This window comes from Taudactylus pleione, unplaced genomic scaffold (assembly GCF_031769625.1).
Source record: "Taudactylus pleione unplaced genomic scaffold, aTauple2 ptg000027l, whole genome shotgun sequence".
Taxonomy (NCBI): Eukaryota; Metazoa; Chordata; class Amphibia; order Anura; family Myobatrachidae; genus Taudactylus; species Taudactylus pleione.
The window spans coordinates 2,286,713-2,313,537 of NW_028284429.1; the positions used below are offsets into that span (position 1 = coordinate 2,286,713).

The following is a 26,825-nucleotide window of genomic DNA, read 5'->3' on the forward strand; positions in this document are numbered from 1 at the left end:
CAGCATCTCCTGGCCTCTCCTATCTCTTCCCTGGCCCTTCCCCATGAGGCCATGGCCCTCTCTCAGGTGCACTATATTATGTCCCTATTTATCCCCAGCATCTCCTGGCCTCTCCTATCTCTTCCCTGGCCCTTCCCCATGAGGCCATGGCCCTCTCTCAGGTGCACTATATTATGTCCCTATTTATCCCCAGCATCTCCTGGCCTCCCCTATCTCTTCCCTGGCCCTTCCCCATGAGGCCATGGCCCTCTCTCAGGTGCACTATATTATGTCCCTATTTATCCCCAGCATCTCCTGGCCTCCCCTATCTCTTCCCTGGCCCTTCCCCATGAGGCCATGGCCCTATCTCAGGTGCACTATATTATGTCCCTATATATCCCCAGCATCTCCTGGCCTCTCCTATCTCTTCCCTGGCCCTTCCCCATGAGGCCATGGCCCTCTCTCAGGTGCACTATATTATGTCCCTATTTATCCCCAGCATCTCCTGGCCTCCCCTATCTCTTCCCTGGCCCTTCCCCATGAGGCCATGGCCCTCTCTCAGGTGCACTATATTATGTCCCTATTTATCCCCAGCATCTCCTGGCCTCTCCTATCTCTTACCTGGCCCTTCCCCATGAGGCCATGGCCCTCTCTCAGGTGCACTATATTATGTCCCTATTTATCCCCAGCATCTCCTGGCCTCCCCTATCTCTTCCCTGGCCCTTCCCCATGAGGCCATGGCCCTCTCTCAGGTGCACTATATTATGTCCCTATTTATCCCCAGCATCTCCTGGCCTCCCCTATCTCTTCCCTGGCCCTTCCCCATGAGGCCATGGCCCTCTCTCAGGTGCACTATATTATGTCCCTATTTATCCCCAGCATCTCCTGGCCTCCCCTATCTCTTCCCTGGCCCTTCCCCATGAGGCCATGGCCCTCTCTCAGGTGCACTATATTATGTCCCTATTTATCCCCAGCATCTCCTGGCCTCCCCTATCTCTTCCCTGGCCCTTCCCCATGAGGCCATGGCCCTATCTCAGGTGCACTATATTATGTCCCTATATATCCCCAGCATCTCCTGGCCTCTCCTATCTCTTCCCTGGCCCTTCCCCATGAGGCCATGGCCCTCTCTCAGGTGCACTATATTATGTCCCTATTTATCCCCAGCATCTCCTGGCCTCCCCTATCTCTTCCCTGGCCCTTCCCCATGAGGCCATGGCCCTCTCTCAGGTGCACTATATTATGTCCCTATTTATCCCCAGCATCTCCTGGCCTCTCCTATCTCTTACCTGGCCCTTCCCCATGCCCATGAGGCCATGGCCCTCTCTCAGGTGCACTATATTATGTCCCTATCTATCCCCAGCATCTCCTGGCCTCCCCTATCTCTTCCCTGGCCCTTCCCCATGAGGCCATGGCCCTCTCTCTGGTGCACTATATTATGTCCCTATTTATCCCCAGCATCTCCTGGCCTCCCCTATCTCTTCCCTGGCCCTTCCCCATGAGGCCATGGCCCTATCTCAGGTGCACTATATTATGTCCCTATATATCCCCAGCATCTCCTGGCCTCTCCTATCTCTTCCCTGGCCCTTCCCCATGAGGCCATTCCCATTTTTTGGGTACATTATGTCACTTTGAAAAATGAGGGGGGCGCCAATGTTCTTTCTGGCACAGGGCACCAAAAAGTCTAGTAACGGCTCTGAGATAATGCGATTACCAGCAAATACAGCTTTCCAAATCCATTAAACATAAGTCATAAGGGGATGTAGTTATGATGCGGCCGCCAGTCTCAATCCCGAGAAAGAAATCCTGGCAAGGGATTTAACATAGGCGTCGAAATACCGATGCCTATGTTAATCCCGACCTCAGAACCCAGAGAGGACACTTAGCCGGGTATGGGGGGATAGGTTTAGGGACCCAAGGGGGGGACATAGGGTTAGCCACCCCCCCGGGGAAGGTTAGGGTTAGGCTAGGGAAAGGGGGGGTTAGGTTTAGGCACTAGGGAGGGGGATAGGGTTAGGCACCCCCCCGGGAGGGTTAGGTTTAGGGTGCGGGGAGAGGGGGTTAGGCACTTATGAAGGGAGGTTAGGGTTAGGCAGTAGGGGGGAAGGTTAGGGTTAGGCACCCCTAAAGGAGGGTTAGGGGGAGAGAGGGGTAGGGATAGTGGACTTACCTTTGCTGTCGGGATTTCAAACCATGGAACCATCAGGCTGCGGCAGTCGGGATTTGAACCGCCGGGCTGGAGTCCGGCTGTCATTCATACTGATTCCGTCATAGGATATGAGTTTTATACACAAATTACAATCAGACACGGCAGTCTGAATGAAGTTATACAGTTACCATCATGGATACCAGGGGTGGGGAGGGCGGTCGGCGTGTGCACCTGCCTGACCACATCCATAAACTGGATTCGCGTTTCGTCTACTGTGAGTCTTGTTCACCATGTTTCCTGCGATCTGTTAGACAGTGTAACTATGTTGCATTAGTCCTGGATCAACAAGGTAGAATACTGAGTTGAATATTATTGCAATCCTGACAAATAAGCAGAATTTGTATTGTATACCAGACATATGCTTTGAGCATTATCTGGTAAGGTATATCCCACTCACCGCTGTTCTGTAACCCACTCACTGCTGCTCCATAATGGGGAGGGAGATAAAGGGGTCTATTTACTAGGCCTTGGATGGAGATAAAGTACCAACCAACCAGCTCCTAACTGTCATTTTTCAAACACTGCCTGTGACATGGCAGTTAGGAGCTGATTGGCTGGTACTTTTTCTCCGTTCACTTTATCTTCATCCACGGCTTAGCAAATAGACCCCATAGTCCGCTCCCCGCTGCTCTGTAATAGGGAGGTATACCCGCTCACCACTGCTCTGTAACAGGGAGGTATATCCAGCTCACTGCTGTTATGCACAGGAAGGTGTATCTTACTCACTGCTGCTCTGTATCAGAGAGGTACAGTACAACCCGCTCACTGCTGCTCTGTATCAGAGAGGTACAGTACAACCCGCTCACTGCTGCTCTGTATCAGAGAGGTACAGTACAACCCGCTCACTGCTGCTCTGTACAGGGAGGTCTATCCTGCACACCACTGCTTTGTGACAAGGAGATATAACCTGCTCAGCACTGCTTTGTGACAAGGAGATATAACCTGCTCAGCACTGCTCCATAAGTGGGATATATATATAACGCACTTACTGCTGCTCTGCACTGGGAGACTTGCCACTGCTCTGTAATAGGGAGGGAGATATATTGCACTCACCACTGCTCTGAGCAGGCAGGTACACATCCCGCTCACCTCTGCTCTGTAAGAAGGGGGGGGGGGGGTATAACCCACTCACCACTGCTCTGTACAGGAAGGTTGTTCGCTCACTGCTGCTTTGTAAGAGGAAGGTATAAACCCGCTCACTGCTGCTCAATATCATGACGTATAACCCGCTCACTGCTGCTCTATATAAGGAGGTATAACCCTCTCACTGATGCTCTATATAAAGAGGTATAACCCACTCACTGCAGCTCTATATAAGGAGGTATAACCCGCTCACTGCTGCTCTATATAATGATGTATAACCCACTCACTGCTGCTCTATATAAGGAGGTATAACCCTCTCACTGCTGCTCTATATAAAGAGGTATAACCCTCTCACTGCTGCTCTATATAAAGAGGTATAACCCGCTCACTGCTGCTCTATATAAGGAGGTATATCCCGCTCACTGCTGTTCTATATAATGAGGTATAACCCGCTCACTGCTGCTCTATATAAGGAGGTATAAGCCACTCCCTGCTGCTATATATAGGGAGGTATAACCCACTCACTGCTGCTATATATGGAGGTATAACTCGCCCCCTGCTACTCTATATAAGTAAGGTGGTATAACCCACTCACAGGTGCTCTCCATAAGGATGTATAACCCACTCACTGCTACTCTATAAAGGGAGGTATAACCCGCTCACTGCTACTCTATAAAGGGAGGTATATCCTGTACATAATAAATCCCAGCTGCTTAAACATTTTGTATAAGTATATATTACACTGTCGGGTTTGAACATTACATCTGCAGTCTAAAGAATGTAATCAGACTTACATTATGTAGCCTTTTCTCTAACTACAGTCTGTTCTGTTTATTCCAGGTGACGTCTCCTTGCCATGGTGAGAACGTTCATCCTTGCCTGCAACTTTTCTTTTACATTTGTGTTTATTTTAAAATGTGATCTTATCTAGTGGGCAAAATAAATGTGATAAATTATTGCACTGTATGTTCAGTTAGTGATATAGCTTATAGCTACCTGCGTATAAATGATGGGTAAATCTTGCTATTAAACACCAATCACAGCTATTTTACATTATGTTAGGTTACTGTACCTAATCAGCTGTTTCACTATACTGTGTAAACTGTATATTAGATTATAATGTAATCACTACTGTAGTTCACTGTTTACCATATAAACCACTAGGGAGTCACATGAACAAGTTATACAAGGTGACTTCAAACATCCATACTAATTTATATAGTAGTTATATAGGTTTATACATCATATACAGGGGCTGCTGGGTATACAGTGCTTATAGTGGGTCGCCCAAACCCAAAGCTGGTAGCTTCTGGGAAATGGCGATATCATTAATACCTGGACACTGTTAGGGTGCTGAGGACCTGTAACAGTGTAATATATTGTATGACAGTCTGTATATAGTATGAAAACATTGACATTGTTCCTGTCTGATTTCTCTATTACAGGCGTCACTGAATGCCGGACAGTCATTATCCAGACCTTCACCTCCCAGATAAATGTCACAGGACTGGCAGACGGATTTACCGTGCAGAATGTAACCAGTATAGATGGGACTCTGGTGCTGGCATCTGATAACAGCACTAATAATACATCACTGATGAGCTTTGTGTCGGGTACACAATATATTCTCTACTATGGAAATGCCTCAGTCAGCTGCTGCCGGAACTTCACTACCAGTAAGTGTGGGGGCGCGGGGGTCATACACTGGCAGGTTCTGTTATTGCCCCTCTGTATGTATAATGTGCATCGCTACCAGTAAGTGTGGGGGCACTGGGGTCATACACTGGCAGGTTCCGTTATCGCCCCTCTGTATGTATAAAGTGCATCGCTACCAGTAAGTGTGGGGGCACTGGGGTCATACACTGGCAGGTTCCGTTACTGCTCCTCTGTATGTATAATGTGCATCGCTACCAGTAAGTGTGGGGGCACTGGGGTCATACACTGGCAGGTTCCGTTATTGCTCCTCTGTATGTATAATGTGCATCACTACCAGTAAGAGTGTGGGCACTGGGGTCATACACTGGCAGGTTCTGTTATTGCTCCTCTGTATGTATAATGTGCATCGCTACCAGTAAGTGTGTGGACACTGGGGTCATACACTGGCAGGTTCTGTTATTGCTCCTCTGTATGTATAATGTGCATCACTACCACTAAGTGTGGGGGCGCTGGGGTCATACACTGGCAGGTTCTGTTATTGCCCCTCTGTATGTATAATGTACATCACTACCAGTAAGTGTGGGGGCACTGGGGTCACACACTGGCAGGTACTGTTATTGCTCCTCTCTATGTATAATGGGCATCACTACCAGTAAGTGTGGGGGCACTGGGGTCATACACTGGCAGGTTCCGTTATTGCTCCTCTGTATGTATAATGTACATCACTACCAGTAAGTGTGGGGGCGCTGGGGTCATACACTGGCAGGTTCCGTTATTGCTCCTCTGTATGTATAATGTACATCACTACCAGTAAGTGTGGGGGCACTGGGGTCATACACTGGCAGGTTCTGTTATTGCTCCTCTGTATGTATAATGTGCATCACTACCACTAAGTGTGGGGGCACTGGGGTCATACACTGGCAGGTTCTGTTATTGCCCCTCTGTATGTATAATGTGCATCACTACCAGTAAGTGTGGGGGCTGTGTGGTCATACACTGGCAGGTTCTGTTATTGCTCCTCTGTATGTATAATGTACATCACTACCAGTAAGTGTGGGGGCACTGGGGTCATACACTGGCAGGTTCTGTTACTGCTCCTCTGTATGTATAATGTGCATCACTACCAGTACGTGTGGGGGCACTGGGGTCCTACACTGGCAGGTTCTGTTACTGCTCCCCTGTATGTATAATGTACATCACTACCAGTAAGTGTGGGGGCGCTGGGGTCATACACTGGCAGGTTCTGTTACTGCTCCTCTGTATGTATAATGTGCATCACTACCAGTAAGTGTGGGGGCGCTGGGGTCATACACTGGCAGGTTCTGTTATTGCTCCTCTGTATGTATAATGTGCATCACTACCAGTAAGTGTGGGGGCGCTGGGGTCATACACTGGCAGGTTCTGTTATTGCTCCTCTGTATGTATAATGTGCATCACTACCAGTACGTGTGGGGGCACTGGGGTCATACACTGGCAGGTTCTGTTACTGCTCCTCTGTATGTATAATGTGCATCACTACCAGTAAGTGTGGGGGCACTGGGGTCATACACTGGCAGGTTCTGTTATTACTCCACTGTATGTATAATGTACATCACTACCAGTAAGTGTGGGGGCACTGGGGGCATACACTGGCAGGTTCTGTTACTGCTCCTCTGTATGTATAATGTGCATCACTACCAGTAAGTGTGCGGGCACTGGGGTCATACACTGGCAGGTTCTGTTATTGCTCCGCTGTATGTATAATGTGCATCACTACCAGTAAGTGTGGGGGCACTGGGGTCATACACTGGCAGGTTCTGTTATTGCTCCTCTGTATGTATAATATGCATCACTACCAGTAAGTGTGGGGGCGCTGGGGTCATACACTGGCAGGTACTGTTATTGCTCCTCTGTATGTATAATGTACATCACTACCAGTAAGTGGGGGGGGCGCTGGGGTCATACACTGGCAGGTTCTGTTACTAGTCCTCTGTATATATAATGTGCATCACTACCAGTAAGTGTGGGGGCACTGGGGTCATACACTGGCAGGTTCTGTTATTGCTCCTCTGTATGTATAATGTGCTCTAGACACAGGTTAGGTTTGTGTTTAGGGATAGCTCAAAAAAATTCAAGGGTTTGTTGTTCATTGTGTTAGAGGTAACAGCTCACTGTGGGCCTGATTCTGACCCGCTCGCAAGCACTCGCAAGCGGGTCGATGTTGGCCCAGTGCGCATGCGCACGACGGAGCCGGCTCCATCGTGCGCATGCGCGAGACCCGGATAGCGACGGGCAAGCCGTCGCTTCGGGTCTCGCTACAAAGGGGGCGTGCTGTCGATGTTGAGTGACATCACGCCCCCTTTGGTGGGCGGGCCGGGGGCGTGGCTGCCCAGACTAGGAGGTGTTCCCATGGGAACGCCTACCGTCTAGGGCCGGCCCCAGTGACATCACAAGTGATGTCAGTGGGAGTGCTTTCGGCTCTGTTAGTGCCGAAAGCACTCTTGGGCTTGCGGCAACGAGACCCTACCACAAGGGTCTCGTCGCAAGCCCGATGGTCGCGATGGTCTTGACCATCGCAACCATCTTCCTGGCCACTCGCTGTAGCTGTGGGTGGTCACCCACAGCTATGCGAGCGACCAGGAGGCCGCTCTAAAAAAAGAGAAGGATGGCCCTGATTCAGAGCGAGCGCTCTGTCAGAGCGTCCGGATCTGAATCAGGGCCTGTGTTAGTAATGATGAATAACATACAGTATATGCAGAAAAGAAGGCATAGTAGAGAATATGTTTGTGCTTCTTAAAGGACAAGCTTAAAATTAAAAGAGAATACTCTATATTTCATGAATCTAGTATTTTCTGTAAAAGTTTATAAAAAAAATTAAAAAACAAAATTCATTATAAAAACGGTATTTTTTTTTAATATAATTGAATCAATAATGATTCTGTTATCCATCACAAGACCAGTGGTACATCAGCTTCTAACAGTGTTCTTGTGTTGGGTTTAATAAGAACTAGCCCACCTTAGCAAGACCTCTTCCTACGAAAGAATTTTGTAGGGTAGCGCAACGGTCATATGCAGACCAGTGTTACCTGCTGGGGATGCACATAAATGCCGTTCCAGAAATTCTCTATTACAGTGACGTAATCAGGATGGCGTTCCGATACCTTCCTCCTGATAATCCAGGAATCAGAAAATCTCACTGGAGCGCAAAGGTGCCCTAATCCCATACCTAAACATTACAGTATGTCCCCAGCGGCCTCACTGCTATGGTAGCTGTGCAGGAATTTGAAACAGAGCTGCTCTCATGAGGGCTGGAGACCGGCTGCGCAGCGAGACTCTGAAACAGAGCTGCTCTCATGAGGACTGGAGACCGGCTGCGCAGCGAGACTCTGAAACAGAGCTGCTCTCATGAGGCCTGGAGACCGGCTGCGCAGCGAGACTCTGAAACAGAGCTGCTCTCATGAGGCCTGGAGACCGGCTGCGCAGCGAGACTCTGAAACAGAGCTGCTCTCATGAGGCCTGGAGACCGGCTGCGCAGCGAGACTCTGAAACAGAGCTGCTGTCATGAGGACTGGAGACCGGCTGCGCAGCGAGACTCTGAAACAGAGCTGCTCTCATGAGGCCTGGAGACCGGCTGCGCAGCGAGACTCTGAAACAGAGCTGCTCTCATGAGGCCTGGAGACCGGCTGCGCAGCGAGACTCTGAAACAGAGCTGCTGTCATGAGGACTGGAGACCGGCTGCGCAGCGAGACTCTGAAACAGAGCTGCAGCGCCGGCTGACACCGGACCCCAGATAGGTAAGAATAATTATATTGATGCAAGGGTTGTGGTATGGGCCCCTCTGCACCCAGGGACCAATGTGCGCAGCACACCACCCTGCACCCATTATAGATAAAAAATGCCCCAGATGCCGTAGCATGATTTGCAGCAATTTGAAACAGAGCTGCTCTTATGAGGACTGGAGACCGGCTGCACAGCGAGACACTGAAACAGAGCTGCTCTCATGAGGACTGGAGACTGGCTGCACAGCGAGACACTGAAACAGAGCTGCTCTCATGAGGACTGGAGACCGGCTGCACAGCGAGACACTGAAACAGAGCTGCTCTCATGAGGACTGGAGACCGGCTGCGCAGCGAGACACTGAAACAGAGCTGCTCTCATGAGGACTGGAGACCGGCTGCGCAGCGAGACACTGAAACAGAGCTGCTCTCATGAGGACTGGAGACCGGCTGCGCAGCGAGACACTGAAACAGAGCTGCTCTCATGAGGACTGGAGACCGGCTGCGCAGCGAGACACTGAAACAGAGCTGCTCTCATGAGGACTGGAGACCGGCTGCGCAGCGAGACACTGAAACAGAGCTGCTCTCATGAGGACTGGAGACCGGCTGCGCAGCGAGACTCTGAAACAGAGCTGCTCTCATGAGGCCTGGAGACCGGCTGCGCAGCGAGACTCTGAAACAGAGCTGCTGTCATGAGGACTGGAGACCGGCTGCGCAGCGAGACTCTGAAACAGAGCTGCAGCGCCGGCTGACACCGGACCCCAGATAGGTAAGAATAATTATATCGATGCAAGGGTTGTGGTATGGGCCCCTCTGCACCCAGGGACCAATGTGCGCAGCACACCACCCTGCACCCATTATAGATAAAAAATGCCCCAGATGCCGTAGCATGATTTGCAGCAATTTGAAACAGAGCTGCTCTTATGAGGACTGGAGACCGGCTGCACAGCGAGACACTGAAACAGAGCTGCTCTCATGAGGACTGGAGACTGGCTGCACAGCGAGACACTGAAACAGAGCTGCTCTCATGAGGACTGGAGACCGGCTGCACAGCGAGACACTGAAACAGAGCTGCTCTCATGAGGACTGGAGACCGGCTGCGCAGCGAGACACTGAAACAGAGCTGCTCTCATGAGGACTGGAGACCGGCTGCGCAGCGAGACACTGAAACAGAGCTGCTCTCATGAGGACTGGAGACCGGCTGCGCAGCGAGACACTGAAACAGAGCTGCTCTCATGAGGACTGGAGACCGGCTGCGCAGCGAGACACTGAAACAGAGCTGCTCTCATGAGGACTGGAGACCGGCTGCGCAGCGAGACACTGAAACAGAGCTGCTCTCATGAGGACTGGAGACCGGCTGCGCAGCGAGACACTGAAACAGAGCTGCTCTCATGAGGACTGGAGACCGGCTGCGCAGCGAGACACTGAAACAGAGCTGCTCTCATGAGGCCTGGAGACCGGCTGCGCAGCGAGACACTGAAACAGAGCTGCTTTCATGAGGACTGGAGACCGGCTGCGCAGCGAGACACTGAAACAGAGCTGCTCTCATGAGGACTGGAGACCGGCTGCGCAGCGAGACACTGAAACAGAGCTGCTCTCATGAGGACTGGAGACCGGCTGCGCAGCGAGACACTGAAACAGAGCTGCTCTCATGAGGACTGGAGACCGGCTGCGCAGCGAGACACTGAAACAGAGCTGCTCTCATGAGGACTGGAGACTGGCTGCACAGCGAGACTCTGAAACAGAGCTGCTGTCATGAGGACTGGAGACCGGCTGCGCAGCGAGACTCTGAAACAGAGCTGCAGCGCCGGCTGACACCGGACCCCAGATAGGTAAGAATAATTATATCGGTGCAAGGGTTGTGGTATGGGCCCCTCTGCACCCAGGGACCAATGTGCGCAGCCCACCACCCTGCACCCATTATAGATAAAAAATGCCCCAGATGCCGTAGCATGATTTGCAGCAATTTGAAACAGAACTGCTCTCATGAGGACTGGAGACCGGCTGCACAGCGAGACACTGAAACAGAGCTGCTCTCATGAGGACTGGAGACCGGCTGCGCAGCTAGACACTGAAACAGAGCTGCTCTCATGAGGACTGGAGACCGGCTGCGCAGCGAGACACTGAAACAGAGCTGCTCTCATGAGGACTGGAGACCGGCTGCGCAGCGAGACACTGAAACAGAGCTGCTCTCATGAGGACTGGAGACTGGCTGCACAGCGAGACACTGAAACAGAGCTGCTTTCATGAGGACTGGAGACCGGCTGCGCAGCGAGACACTGAAACAGAGCTGCTCTCATGAGGACTGGAGACCGGCTGCGCAGCGAGACACTGAAACAGAGCTGCTCTCATGAGGACTGGAGACCGACTGCGCAGCGAGACACTGAAACAGAGCTGCTCTCATGAGGACTGGAGACCGGCTGCGCAGCGAGACACTGAAACAGAGCTGCTCTCATGAGGACTGGAGACCGGCTGCGCAGCGAGACACTGAAACAGAGCTGCTCTCATGAGGACTGGAGACCGGCTGCGCAGCGAGACACTGAAACAGAGCTGCTCTCATGAGGACTGGAGACCGGCTGCGCAGCGAGACACTGAAACAGAACTGCTTTCATGAGGACTGGAGACCGGCTGCGCAGCGAGACACTGAAACAGAGCTGCTCTCATGAGGACTAGAGACCGGCTGCGCAGCGAGACTCTGAAACAGAACTGCTTTCATGAGGACTGGAGACCGTCTGCGCAGCGAGATTCTGAAACAGAACTGCTTTCATGAGGACTGGAGACCGGCTGCGCAGCGAGATTCTGAAACAGAACTGCTTTCATGAGGACTGGAGACCGGCTGCGCAGCGAGATTCTGAAACAGAACTGCTTTCATGAGGACTGGAGACCGGCTGCGCAGCGAGACTCTGAAACAGAACTGCTTTCATGAGGACTGGAGACTGGCTGCGCAGCGAGATTCTGAAACAGAGCTGCTCTCATGAGGACTGGAGACCGGCTGCGCAGCGAGACTCTGAAACAGAACTGCTCTCATGAGGACTGGAGATCGGCTGCGCAGCGAGACTCTGAAACAGAGCTGCAGCGCCGGCTGACACAGGACCCCAGAGAGGTAAGAATAATTATATCGGTGGGTGCAAGGGTTGTGGTATGGGCCCCCCTGCACCCAGGGACCAATGTGCGCTGCACACCACCCTGCACCCATTATAGATAAAAAATGCCCCAGATGCCGTAGCATGATTGACATGCTGCTGGCATTTGTGGATTTGGGGGTGGTGACAGAAAGTTATAGAAAACAGGGGGCGTGCCTAAGTAAGCGCAGCTTCACAGACCCCCGCTGTGTTATTTACCTGGACATCCTGAGTAACCTGAGGGTTATGCAGATGTGCGATATTCACACAGTTGATATGGGATGTAGTAGGGATGCCAGAGGTCAGAATCCTGGTGCCGGAATCACGTATCCAACCCAGTTGTTACGATGCTCCATCTTCAGAAGCAGCAGCAGATCACAGAAGCCGGCCTTGGGGTATATTTATTAAAGTTCGATTTTGCATTTAATGTTCCATTTAGCTCACCTAAAAATGGAATCAAATCGAATGTAGAAATCCCTGTCAAAATCCCACATTTACTAAAATTTGATTTTGGAATCCTTTTCTAAATTGAATTTGATTTGGTTCAATTTTGAATAGTGATTTCTTGTTCGATTTTGCATGACCATGTCCAAATTGAACACCAAATCAAAGTTCAAAATAATAGACCTGCTTCATACTGGAATTTTTAGCATGTGCACAGATGCATGCACAGATCAGTAAGATCCGTGCATGCTTCTGTGTGTAAAAAAATTGAAGAGTTAAAAAAAACTATTTAAAAATTTACGTGAGGTCCCCCCTAAAAGCACAAACCAGCACCAGGCTTTTTTGAGCTGGTCCTGGTTGTGATAATATGGAGGACACAAGGCATAGGGGTCCCCCGTATTTTGCACAACCAGCACTGGGCTCAGTGAGCCGGTCCTATTTTTGGACAAAAAAAAATGCAAAGTCCCGAACCCACGGACATAAGTACTTTCCTCTAAGGACGAATGTCAGCTCACTGAGCTAACTGCGGCATTTCACTTAAAAATGCATGGGCTGAGCATTCATTGACTGAAAAAGGCTTGCCTCCGCCTCTCTCAGCCAATGAGTGATTCCACCATTGCCTTCAGTGGTGAGAACCACTAGGTTCTCCAAGTACCAGCATGCAGGGGAGGCTTGCTGGGACCATACACAATCTACTCAGCACCCACTGACTAGGGATGCCAGGGATAGCCCCAGGCTATCAGCTCAGATCTGGGGTGTCCTGGAGTGGGGTGACACCTTTATTGGGGGGTCCCCACCTCCCCAGGGACCGCCGGTCAGCACTGACTAGTGGTCAGGTATAATGCTTTGCATTACACCTCCGCTAGAAATAGTCCATTGCTGATTTTGGAAAATACAGAGGACCCCTATATCTTTTGTCCCCTGTATTTTTAAAATCAGGACTGGCTCACTGAGCCCAGTGCTGGTTGTGGAAAATATGGAGGACCCCTCTGCTCTTTTGTCCCTCGTATTTTCACAACCAGGACCGACTCAGAAAAGACTGGTGCTGATTGTGCTTTAAGGGGGGACCCCTCATAATTTTTTTTACATTCCAACACTTTACAACCTTTTTACGGACAGAAGCATGCACGGATCTCACTGATCCGTGCATGCATCTGTGTAATTCACAGGCTGCACTGCTGCATTGATTCTGGTTGCAGGGTGCTGTTCCAGGCACCCTGCAAGCCAGAAGCAAGGGCTGTGGGGTGGTGACGATGCCGCTCACAGAGCCTCTGTGCTGTGTGTGTGCGGCACCAGTTGCCCATAGCTAGTTACAGCCCTGCCACTACCTAGTCATCTCCCAGCTAGATTATTGCAATCTCCTGCTGTTTGGCTTTCCTCATGATCAGCTCTCCTCCATAGAATACATCCAAAATACTGTGGTGAGATTGACCATTCTATCTTGCCACTCCATGTCCACGACACCACTACAACCACTGTCTTCCCCACTCCTCCAAGATCCAGTTCAGGCCCTGCCTCCTTACCTTTAAGGCCCTCTCCATTAAAACCATCATCTCCTCACCCCCTTACATATCTTACCTTGTCTCGAAATACATCTACTTTCGCTCCTCTGATCTTCCTGAGAACTACGCCTTTCTTCTGTCCTGGTAACCACCTCACACACCTGCATCCACTTCTCTTGTGCTTCTCCTCTCCTGTGGAAATCTATACCCCACCGATCAAGCTCCCTGCCAACCTTCAATTAATCCCTCAAAACTCACATCTTTAAAATTTTCTTTTGAAACTCAGGTTCCTCAACCTCTGTATGCTGATTGGCTGACTGGCAAGATCAGTATTTTAAGGGTTTCATTCAGACAGCGTGGTTCAGAGTCTCATACAGAAAATATCAATGAGTACGGAAGTCCTGTATTTCTAGTTGTGAGCTGAAGGAGTTCTCCACGTCATGACATCATACTTTGGGCTTAGATTCTTGATGGTCCAGGTCTCAGCATTGTTGGCTTCCTTATGGTGTACAGCATGTTCAGCCCCCATACATCCCTCTGATGGTCCCACTATCTGGTGCTCAGGGCTCTGAAACATACATCCAGTAATGTGAATTTGGTGGCCCAGAAGTCCTTAATGTGGAAAGCTGCATTCTTCCTGGCTATTGCCACAGTTTGGAGGATTATAGAACTGGAGCTTTTATCTGTTTTCCACAAGGACAGAAATATTTTGAGGACTAAGACCAATTTGCAACTCCAAGGTAGTCTCTAGGTCCTACTTAAACTAGTAGGTATTGGTTTGGGGTACAGTATGCACTGAGATTGACCTTTGAATGAAGATAACTTGCTTCACTCCTTGGATGTTGCTCGGGCTCCTACGATTTATGTCCAAAAGACTATGGAGGTACCTTGGTTAGACAAGCTCGTTATCTATGATTCCCACAAAAACTTATAAGCAGAAAATAGCTATGTGCATTATCTGTGTAATCCACCAGATTTACATTGGGGCCAGCAAGCCATTTCCGAAGAATGTAAGGGCTCATTCGGATAGGTTGGTGGGAGCAGCAAGACATGGGGTGTCTGCTAAACAGCTGTGCAGGGCGACCACCTGGTCTTCCATACACATGTTAACAAAATTCTATAGACATGACACCTTTGTGTTCAACAGCTTTGGGCATAAGGTAAGGCTGCCCAGGAGCACTCCCACCCTTACGAATATCTTTGGGACATTCCCAGTTTGCCCGTCCCCAAGGATAACAGAAATATAGACCCTTTTACCCTCCTTGTTTCTTTGATTCTTTCATGACAGTGATTTTTCTTCTCTGCCTTCTTTTTGTCCTTTGGAGCTTTACTTAATGAAAAAATGAGTTTGCAAGGCAGCCTATCAGGGTCCAGTATAATTGCCCAGTCTCCTCATACCACTTGCTCTACCCAGTGTTCCCCATGTAACCAGAAAAAGGACTGAACGTAAGTACAAAGATCACTTATCAATTGTTGTTAGTTAATGATGAGTGTATTATACTGCACTGTAATAATAAATTACAATAAATATCCTTTCACCATATATGTCTGTGTTTCCATCGTTTTAGAGCCATTGTCGGTGAAGTCACTAAGTACCGGTAATGTGACTTCATATTCTGTGTCCCTGATGTGGAGTAAACCCAATGAGTATCAGGCATCTTACACCTACAGAATCCAGACAAATGTCACATCACCAGCTACAATGATAAATAATACAACAGTGACAAATGAATCAGCTACAATAATGAGTCTAACAGCAGGAGAAACATATACATTCATGGTATATACAAGAGCTGGTGATAATGTCACTGAGTCTGACCCTGTGTCAGTAACTACCTGCACATGTGAGTACAGACGGACTGGAACATATGAGTTATACCTGTATATTTATAAGGTATGCGGTCGGGAAGCCGGCGGACCTAATCCCGGCAGCTGGCTTCCCGACTGTCATATCCAGGCAAGGGTTAGACCTACGCCGGTAGCCCGATGCCCGGCATCCCAATCAAAGGGACACCAGCCACCGAGCGCGGATAGCCGCAGAGGGGGGGGGGTGTAGGGAGGGTTAGGTTTAGGGTTCCCGGGAGTGACTTAGGGTTAGGCACCCCCCTGGGAGGTTAGGTTTAGGCTAGGGGAAGGGGGGGTTAGCGTTAGGCACCCCCTCGGGGGACTTAGGTTTAGGCGGCGGGGAAGAGGGGGGTTAGGTTTAGGCACTTAGTGGGGGGATTAGGGTTAGGCACTGGGGGGAAGGTTAGGGTTAGGCACCCCTAAGGGAGGGTTAGGGGGTAGAAATAGGTTAGTATATACTTATCTTTGATGATTGGGATTTCCTCCTCTGCCGGGATGCCGCTGTCGGGATTCCAACCGCTGAGCATGGGTCCGGTGGTAAATCATACCGATTCCATTTATAGATACCTTTGGGTAAATTTACTAAGATTCGAGTTTGGTCGAGTTATCAATCTCTGGAGAGTTTGGTCATTTTTTCCCACTCGCAAATTTATTGTCAAACTCGGGAGAGAATCTCCTTTGCTACAAGAAACGTCTGGAGAGTTAGCAAACTCTCTTCAATTCATCATCGGCCAAACTCGAGTAACTTTTCACCAATGAAGATAGGTTTAGGGAATTTAGCAATTTCAGAGTTGCAAAACTTTCACGAGAATGGACAAAACTCATGTCCAAATTCATGAAATCAATTCACCTGCCTGTGAGCTGCGAGTTCAGCAGCAACATACACAGATCAGCGTGATCCATGTGTGTTTTTGCCTGTAAATAGTCAAAAAAGAGTGAAATGTAAAAAAAATAATGTAGGGTCCCCCTCAAAAAGCATAACCAGCCCCGGGCTGCTCAGCCAGTCCTGCTTCCTAAAAATACGGGGTAAAAAATGAGTAGGGTTACCCCATATTGTAGGAGCCAGCACTGGGCTGCTGAGCCTGTCCTGGTTTTAAAAATAGGGGGGGGGAATTGTGTAGGGGTCCCCCACTTTTAAAACCAGCACTGGACTCAAATCCGGCCGGGGTGTAATGCCACAGTCAATCACCTATCACCGGGTCTCCTTGGCCAAAGCATTATCACCCTAAGCCGATCTGCCCAAAACAGGGATCTCAGAGGAGGCGGGGACCCCTCCAATAAAGGGGTCCCGCCTCTCCCGGTCTGAAGTCCGGGGCTCTTCCCCGCACCTCTGGGCTGTCAACTATTGTATTTTACAGTGGAACTACAGGTGCCAGCATGCCAGCCCTTTGGCACTTGTGGTACTACAAGTGACAGCACGCGGCCAGCACCCGTACCACCAGTTTAAAATAAATTGTTAAATTACCACAAAACTCACACACCGTGTCAAGTATAACTTTATTACACACACCTACTTATCCCACTGCTGCCAGGTGATCTGTCCACTTGTCCATGTAGAAATCCAATTTAAGTACCTGGAAAAAAGATCATATACTCACCTCTAACTGTGCTTCGGTCGCCTTTGCATCCATGATACTTGGCAAAAAAAAACAACGAATACCGTTCCATGCCAGACAAGTATACGTATATATGTTACCACACATACCTATACCTCGCAAAATAACAAATACAGCAGTCATCTGAAATTCCTACGGGCCGCCAGCCAATGAGAGGCCACTTAACATGTAGCGGGCACTCATTGGCTGTGACACATGTGAGTCATCTATTTATTAACATTATTTTTACTAAAATAAAGGGAAAAAGGGTGTTTTTACTCCAAGCCCTAATTATCACATATTTTTAGTAAGCAGATCGCCTTACCCATAATTGTAATGGGAAATGTGATCTGGCTAGAGTTACAAAAACAAACTGTGAAAAAATACCGGGGGAAGCCCTGTGATAATAACGCCACCTGAAGATGGTGTTATCCAGGGTTTCCCCCAGTTTCCTGACTCCTGCTCTGCTCTAACAGGCTGAGCAGAACTGAGTCCCAGTAATCAGATATATGGTCTAAATAGACCACAAGCTGATCACTGCAAAATAAATAAATAAAATAGTAAAAAAAAAAAAAGAAATTACCTGCATCAAGGGTGATCGGTGCTCCAGTGATGTCCTCCGAGGCTCCCATCAGCTGGTCTACCAGCTCCTGCACTGTGACCTTGGTCAGCAGCTGCATAGAACAGCTCACTGGAGTCACAGTGCAGGATGGGAGACCAGCTGACCGGAGCCCCAGAGGACATCACCGGAGCACCGATCACCGGAGGTAAGTGTAATCCGAGCGGGGGTGCAGCCGGTTCGCAGGGATCGGGGGGTAGCAGGGGGAGGGAGTTGCGCCTACCGCATGTGCTGACACAGTCCCCCTGTATTTTTTCCGAAAAATACAGGGAGAAGTGCCCGGAGGGGATTCACAGGGACAGAGCTTTATCGCAAGCTCTGTCCTTGCAAAGGAGTTTTGATAAATCCCTGTGATATTTCCTAAATTCGCAATGCAAATTTAGTCGGTAATATCGCACTACAACCACATCTTAAATGCAGATTGTAGTAAATAGAGCCCGTTATCATGATCATTGTTCATTTATAAGACGCCACAAAACTCGACAGCATTGGACAGGCAGCTTAAGCAAATTATTCATAGATAACGAACAAAAACATATGAGGTGTCTGAAGAAGGTGCAGACATGAGGTAGAGGCCGGAGATGGCCTGCCGGGCAATATGAGCTAGAGTGATTCCCAGTACCGCACCTAGGGGGAGGAGTTGCTGGATTGCCCCTGGTGGCCCTAAGAAGCAAGGGGCCAGCTGGGGGACACTAAAAGGATAAGCATACTAAGCCCTTAATGCAGGGAGCCAGGCAATGCTGAATACAGCCAAATACCTGAGCCCACAGCGCTCACGGGAAGGGAGGATGACAAGTCCGGGCAGCATGAGAAGAGATTGGAAGACTGTGTGGCGCATAAGGAGAGACTTTAAACCTGAGAGGGAAATGCAGGTAAGACGGCAGTCAGAGAAGAGAGAGAGGTGGGTAACCTGTGAGGGGAGAGCTGTGTTGTTGAAGGATCAATGCTAGAGAGTGGGACGGAGAATCTTACGGCTCGGGAAAGCACAGGAAATCTGAGACGTCACTTTGAGAAGAACATAAAAGTGCTATTGATATCATCATAAACTCGATTTTTGTGTTAGAAGTTAAAAACATGTCATTCCTTTATTAATATTATTAGCCAGTACTGTTGTGTAATTAATTGCATTACATTTTGAATTTACATTTGTAATAATTTGTTTTGATTAACTTCAAAGTGTCGGCGGCATCAGAATAAATGTATAGAACCCAGGGGGCATCACCCAAAATGTTTGGGAATCACTGAGGAAGAGGGATGGGTCTGTAGCTGGTGCTGCCCAGGGGGTATAGTGTCAGGTGGGGGGTAGGATAGGTTACAGAACATCCGAAAGATGACAGATTGGGGAGAGTCTAGTTAGGTGAGGAAGGGAGTTCAATAAGAGGGGTGTCACATGGGGGAAGTCATGTGGGTGGGGGATCAGTCTCATCGCAGCATTTAGGTTTGGACTAAGCGAGGTGAGGGAAAGGCTGGACAGAGGCGATGGCAGTGGAAGGTGGGAGATAATGAGAGCATGTAAATTGCATGTATCTAAAGATGTTTAACTTTTCTTCAGTTCCCGGACTCGCTGTCCCCATCACACTCAACAATTACAAGTCTGTTAATGTTCTTGGAGTCTCATGGATGACACCAGCAGGAAAAGTGGATCGTTATCAAATCAGTCTAACAGGAGCCATAAATATCACAGCACAAACTAATTCTACACAGACACAATGGGATATGACAGGGTTATTACCGGGCAGAGAATATACAGTCACTGTACAGACACTTAGCGGTAACTGCAGCCAGACATCCGCCCCAGTGACAGAGGCAACATGTGAGTATGACCGGGGTCACGTGACCTTCTTATCATGTGATCGTACATAGATACTGCACTTATTGTCCAGTTAATGTCTCTATCACACATGTATTGTCATTCATCTCCTGCTTACTGTTTCTGTTTTGCATTATTTTGAACATAGACTGTATATGTCCTCACTTATTGTCCTGTTAATCTCTCTATAACATTTGGATTCTCATTCATCTGACTGTATATGTCCTCAATTATGTGTATTTCTATGTTTTTACACAGATCCAACCCAACCAGGTAACATAAACTTTATCACAGTTGGAGTAAACAGCGTCACACTATCCTGGGGAGAGCCAGTCACTATGACAGGTGTAATAAAGTCATATAATATAACTTATGGGAAATCTTCAAGCACTTGGACTGTATCAAGTAACACAACAAATATCACCCTTCAGAGCCTGACATCTGGGACTAATTACACCATTACTGTGGTAACAGTCGGAGCCCGAGGCTATCAGAGTTTACCCGAGAGAGGATCTGTCTACACAGGTAGGTTTCCATCCTCTGAGAGCTGCGATAGATGATAATTGTCTAGTGCCTTGCATAGGCTGTGTGTCAGCTAGCAGATAGACACATTCAACTCCATTACTGTGCCAGAACACAGCAGGCTCCTCCCTGTATATGATGGAGGACAAGCCTCCAACAAGTCTGAGCACATCAGATTGGAGTTCTGGGCTCCTCCTGAGGGAGAAGGCATTCAGGACTGTAGATATAAGGTAGCTGAAGCAGGTGGTGAGAGAACAGAGTGAGAATGGAGGGAAGGGAAAGCAGAGGCCGGTGGAGAGAGATACAGTGACAGAAGAACATGTAAGAGGTTCTGTTTTTGGATTCTGCTCTTTTTTACTTCTGTCATAATCTTTCTCTCAACATGCGAAATAAAAAGAGCAGTACCAGAGCCTCTTCTAGTAGGGTGACATCAGTAACACTTTTCACCTGTCCTAAATTGCCTATAGGGTAGACTGGGGAGGAAGCCATTTGCCAATCTTGTAACAAATAGGCCAGATCAGCGCCTTTCCCATGGCTATGGTTATCAGGGCTGACCTGGTGGAACCTCTTGGATAAAAAATTTGCCATGGCTTGCTCGGCTGGTTGGTCACTCTCCAGCCTTACCTGAGAAAAATTGGCCCTCAGTTTCTTCATGTAATTATTAAGGTGCAGTATCTGCATAAGGTGGTACTTTTGGAAGCCATTTCTGACTTTTTCCCATGGATGAACCTGTGTTTTCCCCCCATGGACACCTAGGTGAGAGCAGCTAAAGTAACAGGTACTGAAACAAATAATTCAGTTTTTAAATTCTTCACAGGTAGTTATGACTGTACCACAATATCAGAAAAGATTTGAGTTTAATTCCAACCTTTTTCTAGTTCAGAAGGAAGATTTGAAACTTAGAAGATCTAAAATGGGTCAACAGTTTTAAAAATGGAATCACTGAGATCTCTCATTCAGGGTAGGGAACCAAGCTAGAGCCTACTATACATTGATATAAAAGATGCTTATTTACATTTTCCAATGTGGGAAAAACATTAATGCCCTCTCAGCTTTACCACCCAATCTCAGCACTTGGCTCATACACAGTAGACGATGTGCTGAGAGATATTGGTGAAAGATATTGGGTGTACACACTGAACGATATCGTTCAGTAACGTCATCCTGTCACATCCCTGAACAGGCACTTTCTGCCGATATCATCAGATTGGCCTGCATGTTTGCACGACAACAAACATCGTTAACAACCCGCGGGAGCGTGCATCGTTTGTCGTTTGGTGCATACACACTGAACGATATATCGTAGAACGATATCGGTTATATAGTTCACTTTTATCATCTAGTGTGTATGCCCCATTACAGTTTATCACCCTTCTATTCGGTCTAGCAATGGGCACCAAAGGTTTTTGCAAAAATCATGGATGACCTGTTGATCAAGACTGAGGACCTCATTCAGACCCGCTTGCAAGCGCCTATGCGCTAGCAAGCGGGTCGATGGTGGGGCATGGCGCGTGCGCAAGCCCCAGAGCAAGAGAGAAATTCTCTCACTCCGGGGCTGTCGATGTTGATCGTCAGCTCGCCCCGTTTTGTAGGCGTGGTGGGGGGGTGCTCAGGCAAACGGAGGCGTTCCTGAAGGAATGCCTGCCGTTTGTAAGCGACCCTACTGACATCACCAGTGATGTCAATAGGGTGCTTCCTGCTCTGTTAGAGGAGACCCTTGCGGCAGGGTCCCGTCTACCGCAAGCCCCGATGGTCGCGATGGTCTTGACCATCGCGACCATCAACCTGGCCGCTCGCTAAAGCTGTGGGTGGTCAGAGGGCGGCTGCTCCTTTCTTTGTCTTTGTGTTCGCACCCAAATAACTATTCGAGTTTTGGATTCTCACTCAATTATCAAAAGTTCAGTCTAGTTCCCACACAAAGGATGATTTTCTGGCTGTTTCTCTTCAAGCCATCCTAAATAATAGAGTGTGTTTTTGCTGATTGGCAAAACTTCGGCCTTACCGAATCTTTTCAGGTTTTTAATGGTTCTCAAAAGGGTTTCGGCCTGTCATGCCATAAAGGTCCCTTTGGAAATGGAGGCTATATCTAAGGTATTTCAATTTGCACAATTCCAATACTAGGTGAACATTTTAATGAAATAGGCCCTGTCCAGTCAGTTCTTCAGGTTGTTCCCAAGGACACGACTGTCTCTTCTATGGAGAAAAAGGATGGACAATCAAAGCACGGGTCATGCGATCTCAATTTGGAATTGGACAATTGAAACAACAGAGTCTATAGGGCTGATGGTCAGTGGGCCTGATTCACTATGGATTGCAATACTGCGTACACATGCAGTTCAACTGCGATAGCAAACCAAACCACTGCGTTCGCAATGCAATCTCAGCACCACATAAGGACACCCACTTTACCATACGTACATCCGTAATACTTCGCAGAATAGTGAAACCATCGGTACAATTGAGTATCATCGGACCCATACGCACACGGCACTCCCTGTCAATCACTCTGCGATGGGTCTGCATAGCCGCGGCGATTGCAGTCCCGATCGCAGCGGCTGCGCATGCGCACTGCAATGCATACGCATGTACAGAATGTAACAATCGGCCCGATTCCGTGCATATTAGCAACTGCGATCCGTGCTGAAACAGGCCCAGTAATCCATCAGCACCACCTTCAAGAGCTTTGGACAAAGAAGGCATTAGTGTTAACAATCAATGTACTGGATCTCAGAGTGGTCTTGTAAAAATTCAACATCTTTTAAGAGGAAGACTAATCAAATTCAGTCCAACAATGCCACAGCAATGGCAGATATCAATCACCAGGAAGCAATAAAAAGTTTCCAGGTGATGAACAAGGTCAAAAGAACCATCTACTGGCCAGAGCACCATGTTCCAGCAATCTCTGCAGCCTTGATTCTGGGACCAGACAACTGAGGAGAAGACTTTCTCAGCAGAAATACTCTTCATCACAATGAATTTGTAGTATGTCAAATCAATTAATGTGTAATAAATATATTTCAATAGTTGCAGATTTTCCTGTACTGTGATCCCATTGAAACATTTTTTATTTATTTATTTGAGTTTACAGAACTGGGTTGCACCCACTACATATGACTAGGCAATAGTGAATATTTGAGAGTTTTGAATTTATTAAGCTTGATAACAAGTTTATTATTTCAAAACATTTTGTTAAAACTGTATGATGTGCTGTTATATGTATTATAAACTATAGTAAATACCCTCCTGTCATATTTGTCTGTTTCCGCCATTTTAGAGCCAATGTCGGTGAAGTCACTAAGTACCAGTAATGTGACATCATATTATGTGCCCCTGATGTGGAGTAAACCCAATGAGTATCAGGCATCTTACACCTACAGAGTCCAGACAAATGTCACATCATCAGCTTCAATGATAAATAATACAATAGTGACAAATGAATCAGCTACAATAATTAATCTAACAGCAGGAGAAACATATACATTCATGGTATATACAAGAGCTGGTAATAATGTCACTGAGTCTGACCCTGTGTCAGTAACTACCTGCACAGGTGAGTACATGCAGACTGAAACATGTAAACTTATCAGTGAGACTTGTATGGTTATATAATGATATTGATCTATATAGTGATTTATTTGATCATTTTCTAGATCATTAGCTGTAATAAAATATATTGTTTGGGTACATAACAGATATGTATCTGATAACGTGTGATTTTCTTTTCTTTTAGTTCCCGGACTCGCTGTCTCCATCACACTCACCAATTACAAGTCAGTTAATGTTATTGGAGTCTCGTGGATGACACCAGCAGGAAAAATGGATCATTATCAAGTCAGTCTAACAGGAGCCATAAATATCACAGCACAACCTAATTCTACACAGACACAATGGAATATGACAGGGTTATTACCGGGCAGAGAATATACAGTCACTGTACAGACACTTAGCGGTAACTGCAGCCAGACATCCGCCCCAGTGACAGAGGCAACATGTGAGTATGACCGGGGTCACGTGACCTTCTTATCATGTGATCATACATAGATACCGCACTTCTTGTCCTGTTAATCTCTCTATAACATTTGGATTCTCATTCATCTGACTGTATATGTCCTCACTTATGTGTATTTCTATGTTTTTATACAGATCCAACCCAACCAGGAAACATAAACTTTATCACAGTTGGAGTAAACAGCATCACACTATCCTGGGGAGAACCAGTCACTATGACAGGTGTAATAAAGTCATATAATATAACTTATGGGAATTCTTCAAGCACTTGGACTGTATCAAGTAACACAACAAATATCACCCTTCAGAGCCTGACATCTGGGACTAATTACACCATTACTGTGGTAACAGTCGGAGCCTGGGGCTATCAGAGTTTACCTGAGAGAGGATCTGTATACACAAGTAGGTCTCCATTCTCTGAGAGCTGCGATAAATGATAATTATCTAGTGCCTTGCGTAGGCTGTGTGTCAGCTAGCAGATAGACACATTCAACTCCATTCCTGTGCCAGAACACAGCAGGCTCCTCCCTGTATATGATGGAGGACAAGCCTCCAACAAGTCTGAGTACATCAGATCAGAGTTGTGGGCGCAGGGTCAGCTATTCTGCAGTTGAAGCATGGCAACCAATCTGCAGGACAATATGCTGTGCAGTTCCGAACCATTTCCGCAGAGTTAAGATGGAAGATGGAACCTTGGTTGCTGTATTTAGGCAAGGTTTACCAGAGCAAATCAAGGATGTACTGGCGTCCAATTGCCAACATCTCTGGATGACTTGACATCTTTGTGTATCCGGGTAGATCTTCGACACAGAGAGAGGGCATGACAGAGGGAAGAGTCTCGGAACTTCAGCTTCAAGCTCACCCCACGTTTCACAGCTCCAGTTGAGTCTCCAGAATAGACCATGCAATTTGGGAAGTCACGTCTTCCTGCCGCAGAGAGGGAAAGGAGGTTCAAGAACAAGCTGTGTCTGTACTGTGGCGAACCAGGGCACCTTCTCTCTGGCTGTTCTAAATGTCTGGGAAACAAAAAGGGTTAACTGGTTACCCACAGCTATACGAGCGGCCAGGAGGCTGGTTTAAAAAAAATGCGGCCGCCCTGATTCAGAGCGAGCGCTCGCTTTTTGCGAGTGCCTCTGAATCAGGGCCATAGTGAGCCATTGGCAGCATGTATATGAAGTACTGTCACAACTCCGGGCCAACCAGCTTTTCTGCAAGCTAGATAAATACTCCTTTGAGCAAAAGGAGCTGACATTTCTGGGTTACATCATTTTAGGTTCTTGCCTTCTTGCCTTCGGATGGATCCAGAGAAACTCACTGCCATTGTCAACTGGCCTCTTCCAATTGGGTTGAAAGCGATATAATGCTTCTTGGGTTTCTGCAACTTCTATCACCAGTTCATCAGGAACTACTCGTCTATTGCAGCTCCCATTACTGCTCTTACCAAGAAGAGTCAAGATACCCGGGTGTAGCCTTCTGAGGCAGAGGAGGCTTTCATCCTTCTAAAGCAGTGTTTTATTTCAGCACCCATTATGAGACAACCAAATTGTGACCAATCTTTTTTTCCTGGAGGTGGATGCCACCATGGTTGGAGTTGAGGCAGTGCTTTCGCAGAAGGATGAAGTGGTATTCCTGTGGTTTCTTCTCCCATAAGTTCTCTGCTCTGGAGAGGAATTATGTCATCAGGGATAAAGAACTGTTTGCCATCAATTTGGCCCTTCAGGAATGGCGATACTTATTGGAGGGAGCAAAAATTCTGGTGACAATTTATACCGATCACAAGAACCTGACGTACCTCAAAACAACTCACTGCCTAAACTACCATAAATCCAGATGGTCATTATTCTTCGATCAGTTCAATCTGGTGGTTATCTACCATCCGGGTAACAAAAACATCAAAGCCAATACCTTGTCCTGAGCATTCAGTTCTGTTGAGGTGGACAAAGTAAGGGAAGACAAGCCCATTCTGAAGGGATGCAGTCAGGAAGATGACGGTCGAAATGCCGACCACCAACTTCCCGACTGTGCATTCCCGACAGGGGACTAATGATAGGCAATGAAATCCCGACGCCTATCATTATCCCTATGCCAGGAGCCTGATGCCCGGCATACCGAACGAAGGACAGCCGCGGGGGGGAGTGTTAGGTTAAGGGCTCCCGGGGTGGACTTAGGGTTAGACACCCCTAGGGTCAGACTCGGGCAGGGGTTCCCAACCATGGTCCTCAAGGCACACTAACAGTCCAGGTTTTAAGGATAGCCATAATTGAGTACAGGCAACTTAATTAGTACCTTAATTATATTGATTAAACCATCTGTGCTTTAGCATGGATATCACCAATACCAGGGCTGTTAGTGTGCCTTGAGAACTGAGGTTGGGAATCACTGGGCTAGGGGAAAGAGGGGCTAGGGTTAGACACCCCCAGAGGGAGGTTAGGGTTAGGCACCCCCCCAGGAGGGCTAGGTTTAGGCTGTGGGCACAGGGGGGGTTAGGTTTAGGCACTTATGGACGGGTTTAGGGTTAGGCACTAGGATGGGAGGTTAGGGTTAGGCACTAAGGGAGGGTTAGGGGGGATAGGGTTAGTGTTACTTACCTTAATCCCCTGTCAGGATCTTCACTGCTGCCGCTCTTCTGGCGTCGGGATTTGAACAGCCGGACATACATCCGGCGGTCATTCATACTGG

At 48.0% G+C, this 26,825-nt stretch overlaps 1 pseudogene; it reads left to right on the forward strand.

The window, feature by feature from the left end:
• Nucleotides 1-4,850: 4,850 nt before the first annotated feature.
• LOC148539143 (receptor-type tyrosine-protein phosphatase eta-like) lies at nucleotides 4,851-25,623 on the forward strand (annotated as a pseudogene).
• The last annotated feature ends 1,202 nt before the right edge of the window (nucleotides 25,624-26,825 follow it).